Consider the following 9,569-nt stretch of genomic DNA (forward strand, 5'->3'; position numbering starts at 1 on the left):
GGGAAAAGTTCATTTTAACACTAAAAATAGCCAATAAAACACCTTTGGGGGTGCTTCTGCAGGTTTTAAACAGATTTTCCTCCCACTTTGGGAAGGACAGACACGCTCCCAGACCGACTCACAGACATTAGAATCAATCAATATCTTTGTCGTTGAGTAAAGTCTACTTCAAGTTCACACGTCCTCAAGGGGCGTCTGCAGCCGGCTGCTCATTTGGTCCGGGGGTCCGCGTTGACCCCCGAGCCCCCGCCGGGGATTGTCCTCATGCAAATCTGAGGGGGGCGCCAATTCATCGTCGCACAATTCGATTAGACATCTGCATATTGAGCATCTGCACCCCACAAAAATCTGCCAATACCTCCCATTCTCTGGCCCCCCCACGAGGGCAGCGGTCCACGACCCGGGGGGTGGGGAGTGCAAGGGATGGGGGGCGGCCTCTGCTCTGTCCCTGCGCCCCCTCTCGCTCCAGCCTGACCCCTGTCAGGCCCGGCGACAATACCTGACCCCGCCCCACAGGCGAGATGATTGGAGTTCAAGGTAACCGTCTGCGGGGCCCCCCAGTCCGTTGCCCCCATAATCACATGTGCACACACACATTCACACACACACCTGATTGAAAACCGTCATCCTGTCTGACCGCCACCTCTCACAAAACTCATATTTGCTCCATGAGACACAAGGACACGTACGGCAGATACAATATGTATAACGCAGTACAGTTGTGTACTACCACAATATATCTATATAAATTATTTGATGGTTCAAATTAATAAAAAAAAAGAAGTAAACCATGCATTTCTCAGCCGCCCATCACTTTGAACCTGGCCTCTCTGCCAATGGCCAGGAAGCAGGCGGCTCATAAAAGTGCTTTTGGTCCGTCTCCCAGAGTGCACTGGGGCGGGGTAGAGCACAGAGAATCTCTGTGTGGCCTCACCGTGTGACGAGACGCCCGGACAGCGCTGGGAATGTCAATGTTTTGCCTCAGACGGAGCTGATACTTGCTCCTGGCGTAGGATAAAAGCATCATGGTTAGTACAATGGCCTAACTTACTTAGTCTGCCACTTGCAACATTACTGGTATACCTAGTGCCTAGGTCAGGGGTCAGCAACCCACGGCTCTCCAGCCTTTTTGTTGTGGCTCCCTTTGCAATGCTCAATTTTTTTTACACCCGAGTGGGAAAACGCACGTCTTTGTAATGACTTTTAAAAAATCCAACTTTATGTGAGACTATGAATGCGTCCTTGCTGAGTTCTGACTGGTGATTGGATGAGCACGAGGATGAGCAGACAGGATGCTATTCAGTTCACTAAGTCATACTTTCCCAGAGCTATTTAGAGAATTAGAGATCATTTAAAAATAATTTTAATAACCAGCATGTAACTCACTCGGATGTGCAACGATCAGACAGCAACTAGTTCTTGTGTTTTACTGATGGATTTACTGCAAAACCAACGCGACAACTAAAAGGGGTTCAAACAGATACAAAATACGCTAAGATACTGAAACGAAAATAATCCAAAACACATATACTGCACCTTAATGGCTGCACACATGCCTTAGGAGGGAAATTATAGAGATGATCTTTAACTTTTAGCACCATTTAGCTTTTGAGCTCTAAATAGCGTGGCAAACAACGGAGCTTATTTTCTATGGGTGTAACGATGAAACGTGCACGTGCGGAAAGGACGATTATGCAGAAAAATTGTTCCGCCTCATTAACTTATATGCACCTAGGTACCTCTATTTCTACTATTCTCTTGGACTTTAGAAGACGTTGTTTTAAACCTATGTTTTGCAGTTCCAGGCTATTTTTCTTGAGTGGGCAAGGGGGGGAAATGGCTCTTTTCATAGTAAAGGTTGCCGACCCCTGGCCTAGGTGTACAAATAGTATACTACAGGGTGTCCCTAAAGTCTGGACATGTAGTAGACACATAATTATACAAATTGATTGCATTAATAATAAACACATCCTGAAAGCGAGCAGGAACTTAGCTCATTAGGAGTCATTTGTTGTATTCTTATAAACGGTTTTAGAATTCTGAAGTGGGTTTCCCCAAAGTAAGAACTTAAAAGGTCTAAACATCTTCTTGCCACCCCGGCCCCTTTGGAAGTAGATTGAGTTGTCAAAAATCACGGTTAATTTGATGTGCCGTGGAACCTGCAGCTCCACGTCCTCCCATCAGGGTACATTTGTAGCTACAACACAATTTGTTCAAAGGCCTTTGTCCCGCTCGCCATTGCTGTGATCTGTGTCTCAGGGCCGCCGGACAAAAGGTGTCAAACGGAGCATTGGACTTGGCCGGCCACGCCGTCCCACGACTGCTCCTAATCCTATTACCGCGGTCGCGGACGAGCAGGGATGCTGAGCGCGCTTCATCCCAGCAACGAGCTATTAAAGCCTAGAGGGCCCCTGTGTGTTTACTCTGTGTGTGTGTGTGTGCGTAATTGCGTTGTAAGCGCCTCCTTATCCACGTTGTCATAACGTGTTATCCACTGATGAGGCTCACTGTCTCCTGTCGCTTTCACTCGGCCACGGAGCATATGGACATTTCAATCATTAAGTTTTGTTTGCGGCGTCGCCTCCAAAGCCAAAATGTGTCAAAAGTACGTAAAGAAATATAAAAACAATTCCAGAAAGTGGTGGAGCTTCATTGTCATCAGGAACAGAAATTCTAAGTCAAAACCGGATTTTTTGCCCATGTTGCCTTTTTTTTTGGTGGTGGAGAACGTAGTTGTGGTGACGTGAAGCATTAAGATTGCCATGCACCCGACATCCAACTTGTAAGTTCAACGTGCACATTAAATATAAGGCTGCTCGCACCAAAGCACGTACAGTAAACCTCGCATATATCGGATTCAATTGTTCCCACTGGTTTTGTCCGATATAAGCGAAATCCGTTATATGCGTATACCGGAAAATGTCCGTTTTACGCATATATCGGATTTATATCCGGTATATGCGTAAATTGGATTTTATCCGTTATAAAAAGGCACTTCCTTGACTATGTTTCCAATGTACCTGGACGCGCAGGCAACGCTGCAAACACTGCAAATGACGTCGTATAGCGGCCTGTCACGATTCGGCGAATCGGAGCGCCACGATGCGGCCATCCGATATATGCGAGGGAAATTTAATGGAAATGCATTGGAACGGGACTGGAGATTTTGTCCGAAATAGACGAAATCCGTTATAAAAAATCCGATATATGCAATGAATTTTTATTGGAAATGCATTACAGAAAAATTGGTTCTTTTTTATCTGTCCGTTGTGAGCGAATTTCCGATATATCCGAGTCCGATATATCTGAGGTTTACTGTAGATTGTAAGACCAACAGCCGTCAAACTTTGGGTTCCATGCGGGCTCCCTATGAAGGTTGCAAGAACTTCAGGTGCGCCAACAACACCAACAGTTGCGTGAGAAGTACGTCACTTCCTCCAACAGAGCTTCTGTGACTTCACGTGGAGTGATATTTCTAATAACAAAAACAGTCAATAACCATACGTCACATGTGTAGTATATTGGGGGTTCACCATCCATCCATCCATCCATCCATCATCCATCTTTTTCTGCTAACCCAAACTCGGGTTTGGGATCAGCCGAAGCAGGGAATCCCAGACTCCCCTCTCCCTGGCTACGTTGTCCAGCTCCTCCTGGTGAATCCCAAGGCTTTCCCAGGCCAATTGAAAGACATAGTTTTTCCAACGTGCCCTGAAGACCTCAAACGATACGATAACTTTCTGCTTCTCAAGTAAAACACGAAGGGAGCCACCTGTTGTTGTGGCCCAGTAAGGTGCATCGTATTCGGGTACATTCGGCCTTTGTGATGCCATGGAGATCTCTAGCAAACATTTTGCACTTTTCAAACACCTCTGCGCTGGCATTTTATTTTTTTTGTGTGCTCAATATCCCGTTCCCTCAACACCCCCCCCCCCCCCCCCCCAAATCCCTTTGGTACCACGTCCATGCTCTTAAAGTGAATGTTTGTTTACGAGTGAGCTCAGGGGACGTTACAACAGGCTGTTTATGTCACACGCGCTTCATTTTCTTCATTAATGTTGCCTCATTGGCCGATTTTTTAAATTAATGAAGCTATTTTAAAGTAATTAGATTTATGGGTGTGATGTCATAATTCATGGTGCACCCCTAGTTTATATTTTTGTTGAGTGTACGTCGTCAATGTGATGTCATCTCTTGATTCATTGCCTCCCTTCTTATTGTTTCCGAGGAGTTTTGAGCTCTAAACGAGCGGAATGAAGCGGCCTTTTATTTTCTTTGGGTGTCACTTATCTGGAGCAAAGAGCAGGCGGGGGCCACACAGACACACGCAGCCGCCGGCGTCCCCTCAATAGTCGCATTTCTGCGTGGCATTGAGCGCGGTCAATTGGCTGGCAAATGCTGACTCGCTGATGCAGGGGAAGCCGCGCAAAGCGCTGCCGTTTTCGTTTCAGTGGCCCTTCTTATCCCATACGCCCCCCCCTCACCCCCACTTTATCATCACACACCAGTTCAATGTTAACGTCCAGTGGTGTCCACTCTTCGGACGTCTGCAAGAAGAAAGGAGGAGAAAGTGAAAGAAAAGCGAGGCTTCCCGCCTTCTTTTCTCACCCAGGCCTCCTCTTGTGTGCTGTCCAGCTGGCTGTGACCCCTGACCCCATGACACCCTCACTCCTGACCCCTGGACCTGTTCCCACGCCACGCCTTTTTGTGTCCACCTCGCCATGGCAACACCTTGGTCACTGCTGCTGCCACGGTAACAGATGGACAGGGCCCTGGAAATAACTTCATTCAGACACTCCTGGAGGTGGTGGGTGGGGGGCAGGGGGTGGGCGGGTGGGACATGGACAATCTGCCCTAAGGCCTCCCCGTCCTCCCGTTTCACACACACACGCACATACTTATACACACAAGCCCCCCCTCAGCCTCCTAAAACCAACTTTGACACCCCCAGTGCCACATTCACCCCCCTCCCCTCGTGTAAAAGGCCTGATGATGTCATTAAGGCCGGGATCCTGCAGTCCCATACAAGAACATTACAAACAAGTTGTTAAAAATAGTCCCCCCCTCCCATCCTATTTCACACTGTTGCTATTTGCAGTCCAGCGTGTAGGAGAGCGCTAACTTTAGCCGCGTGCCGTTAATTATCTCTCTACTTGTATTCGCCCTTTTGTTTTCTCACATCCTCCGATGAGAAAAGGGGCTGGGGTGGGGGGGGGGTGTTGTAAAGACACAGAGCGGAGCAGCGGGGGGGCTCTGTTTGCTACCTCGGACACAAACGACAAAGTGAATAGCAACGGCAAGAGGCGCTCAATAAGGTTGCCGCCGGAAAATGAAGAGCAACAGTTTTGGCGCTAATCAGTAACTAACCTCTAAACAAGCCACCTTCTTCGGGGACAAGAGGGAGCGGATTACAGAGAGGCGCTCAGTGGCTCCATGCGGTTCAGAGGAAGAGAAACATTTGTTTTTTGCATAGAGGCCTTGGGGTCTGTGGGTGGAATTTCGCCCGTCATCCACAATCCTTACGTGAGACATGAGCACGTCTTTCTCTTTTCTGTGCGTTCTAAAGACAGCCATTAAAACACAAGTGCAGTTTTCCTTTTCCAAACCGCTCCAATACGTAGAATCAGTATGCGGGCCTCACAGCTAGGAGACCCGAGTTCAATTCTGTGTGGAGTTTGCATGTTCTCCCCGTGCATGCGTGGGTTTTCTCCGGGTACTCCGGTTTCCTCCCACATTCCAAAAACATGTTAGGTTAATTGGCCACTCCAAATTGTCCATAGGTATGAATGTGAGTGTGAATGGTTGTTTGTCTATATGTGCCCTGTGATTGGCTGGCCACCAGTCCAGGGTGTACCCCGCCTCTCGCCCGAAGACAGCTGGGATAGGCTCCAGCACCTCCACGACCCTCGTGAGGATAAGCGGTAGAAAATTAATGAATGAATGAATTTTTTACATCTAAAACTTATATCAATTCTAATATAATTATAATAATATAACAATTCTAATGTAATTATTAATTCATTCATTTTCTACCGCTTATCCTCATTATGGTCGCGGGGGTGGGGGGTGGGGGGGGGTTGAGTCTATCCCAGCTGTCTTCGAGCGAGAGGCGGGGTACACCCTGGACTGGTGGCCAGCCAATCACAGGGCACATATAGACAAACAACCATTCACACTCACATTCATACCTATGGTCAATTTGTAGTCTAATATAATTATAAAATAAATATATTTCATAAACAATTTACTTTTTTACAGTCACCCCACATGCAATATCAAAAAAATGGATACTATTGTGACGATAAATCGCTGCTCTTCCAGCCCCAGCTTGGTGGCTGGCTCTAATAACATTCATTCATTCATTTTCTACCGCTTGATCAGATGGGGTGCTGGAGCCTATCCCAGCTGGTTTCGGGCGAGAGGCGGGGGGCTCTAATAACATAAAAACGGATGCGTGGGTTTTCTCCGGTTTCCTCCCACATTCCAAAAACATGCTAGGTTAATTGGCCACTCCAAATTGTCCATAGGTATGAATGTGAGTGTGAATGGTTGTTTGTCTATATGTGCCCTGTGATTGGCTGGCCACCAGTCCAGGGTGTACCCCGCCTCTCGCCCAAAGACAGCTGGGATAGGCTCCAGCGACCCTTGTGAGGGTAAGCGGTAGAAAATGAATTAATGAATGTTTTGAACTACTATAGGGGTGTTAGTTCATATATAGAGGGCTCTAATAACATTCATTCATTCATTTTCTACCGCTTATCCTTCTACCGGGTGCTGGAGCCTATCCCAGCTGGTTTCGGGCGAGAGGCGGGGGGCTCTAAATAACATAAAAACTGTCATTTAGTAGGTCGTAAACAGGTTTCTTTCCGTCTAACAATGGAAATATTCCAATAATAAATAAAGAATCCGACTTGGTGGAACCAATTAACCGATAAATGGTAGCAAAACCGCACCACAGTAGGCAGCACCACCAAAGTTGCATTTTCTGGTGTCCGAGTGGGGAGTGGGGATGGGGGTTGTGCACATGGAAATTCACACTCACTTAACACTCTAATTTGTGATTATTTTCCCATTTCCCCTATTTTATTTCTAACGGTGATGTTTGAGGTCTCCGCTCCATGACCACGGTGGGAACTTTCTTTGCTAATAATGCTAAAAAAAGGATTGTGAAAAAAAAGTGAGCTGAGAGAGGAGCAGGTGGGGGGGGGGGGGGGGTGATTGGACAGAAAAGGGGTGGGGGTGATGAGGTAAAATCAAAGAAGCAAAACCATTTCAGTTTTGGGGATTTCATATCCTTCTTGCATCTCTGCATGCATCTGCATCCTACTACTATTATCTATACTTTACCCCCCACCAGATCCGATACTCAAACCCCCCGTGCGACCCTGCCTTCCCCCTCACCACCACATTCGTCCGCCTCCTCTTTGCCTCTCACCCACTTCATTGTACCAAAGGAGATTTTCTCCATTCAGACCCAGTCTCTTAGGTAACCCCAGCGCTGCATGAAATGAGGAGAGCGAGCGAGCGAGGGAGAGATGGGCAACGAGTGAAAGAGAGAGAGAGAAAGAGGGCGGGGAAACCGGGAGAGGGCGACGGGATTGTAAAGGCGGAGGTTGTGGGGGGGGGCGGGGTGGGGCGTGGGGTGCCGGACACAGAGGGTTGAAGAAGGAGAGGGAGAAGGACGCGGGACCAGAAGAGGTGGAAGAGGTGGAAGAGGGTGAAAGATGGAGGAGAGGGACAACAAGCGTGGTCAGACGTCGACAGCCGTGCAGCTGAAGAATCGGATGGAGGAGGATGGAGGACACTTGGAGGTACTTTGGAGGTAATTGCCGATCCACGTTTCAGGTTCATGCGGAGATGTTTGATGAAAGTGTTTATGGGAAAGGTTTTTTTATGTGCTTTTGTGGCAAGCTCAGGCCTCAGTGGGACGACAAAGGTCAGCAGAAGGAAGATTCATTGAGTTTTATCTGCTTCTAGCACCGGCAAAGTTGTTGTCCAAACTTATAACAGGCCCTGCTCCTGTGTCGTGTTGACGCTGACGGACAGCGTCTTCACCTCGGAAGGAAACGAGACTTGAAGAAAAAGTAGCGTGAGATTCTTCTCAGCTCCTCGCAGCCTCAAACTGTGCTGGAGTTGTGAGTCTCAGTTAGCTGCCGGGGGCTGCAGGGAGGGCTCTGGCATCCTTTTGTGGCCATGCTGCTCTGCACCTCAATGGTGGGCACGGCACATGGGGTTCCCATGAATAGGCCCGGCCTCGGCAAAGACCACATCGTTTGGATAAAAACCGAAAGAGAAGAACGCCTCACGAAGCAAAGCAGATAAAGAGGAAAATGTTGCATAAGGCAAATCAGATTAGGGTTCGTCAGAGCTTTACTTCAAAAAAAAAACTGCAGGTTCCCCCCCTCCACCTCCCTCCCCAGGCCCCCCATCTCCAACCCCCTCCAAACCCCTCGGCCTGCCCACCTGCCCTCAGCTCACTGCTGCTCATGTGTGATCATGATGTGCTGCGGTCATCATCTCAGCCTTTTGTCCTCTTTCATGTGTGGGACTTCTTTTGTACGAGGTCACACTGGCGGCTCCTGGTGGCCCCCGGGTGGTGACCCCTCCGTTCATCATGGTGTCATCCACACAGAGGGCGAGTTTGAATTAGGGCTCTCTCTCTCTCTCTCTTATTCTTCTTTTCTTCTTCTCGCCGCTTCTTTTCCATCCTGTCTTCGTGTCCATCCATATGCACTGACCCGAGGCTAAGAGGTTAAGGGTCTTATCGAAACTGAGGAAACCGTTCTACGGAGGACAACGTTGTGGATGACCACCGGAGAAGCACGGGGGTCCGGAGCTGATTGTCCAAACGCAATTCTTGCGTCTGCCTTGGTGAAACCAGGAGTTGTGGATGGACATCACGCCCCTGACCTCTCCAAATCAACGAGAAGGTCGCTGAAGGACTTTATGTCTGTCAAGCGTCGTCCTAAAGATGAGGGACAGAGATGCTCTGCAGACCTGAAGCCACGTTCCAGTTACATCAAACGGGATAGTTTGCTTTTGTGTCTTTTCTTCACCATGGATAAGTCACTTAGAATTTTGGCAATGACATAAATATTATAGATTATTTATGGATCCTTTGCTACAGCAGCCACATTTATAACCAGTACGGAACCAAAAACAACCCCATATTACATTCTCTATTTTCTTTCTTTTAATGTTGTTAGAACTGTGGACAAGTGTTGGGAATTAGCACATGTGCTAAAACAGTCAAATGCATCTGGTATGCACAAATGCACAAAGTATGTATTATCCATACTTTTATATCCATATTGTGCGGTCAAGACATATATGTGCAGGGTTTGAAATGTACACTTGTTATACTATTCCTAAACACATACAGGTGCATCTCCATATCTTTATAATATCTTTGAAAAGTTCATTTATTTCAAAAAGTGACACTCGGTTCACTGCATACAATGAAATGTGATATATTTATTCATTTCTTAACTCTTGAAATCAAATAATACTGTTTATATTGTTGTTTACCCAACAACAAAGGCGTGAGCTCCTACAGGCCTCAACACAAC

Source organism: Doryrhamphus excisus, chromosome 14, assembly GCF_030265055.1.
Source record: "Doryrhamphus excisus isolate RoL2022-K1 chromosome 14, RoL_Dexc_1.0, whole genome shotgun sequence".
In the NCBI taxonomy this organism is placed as follows: domain Eukaryota; kingdom Metazoa; phylum Chordata; class Actinopteri; order Syngnathiformes; family Syngnathidae; genus Doryrhamphus; species Doryrhamphus excisus.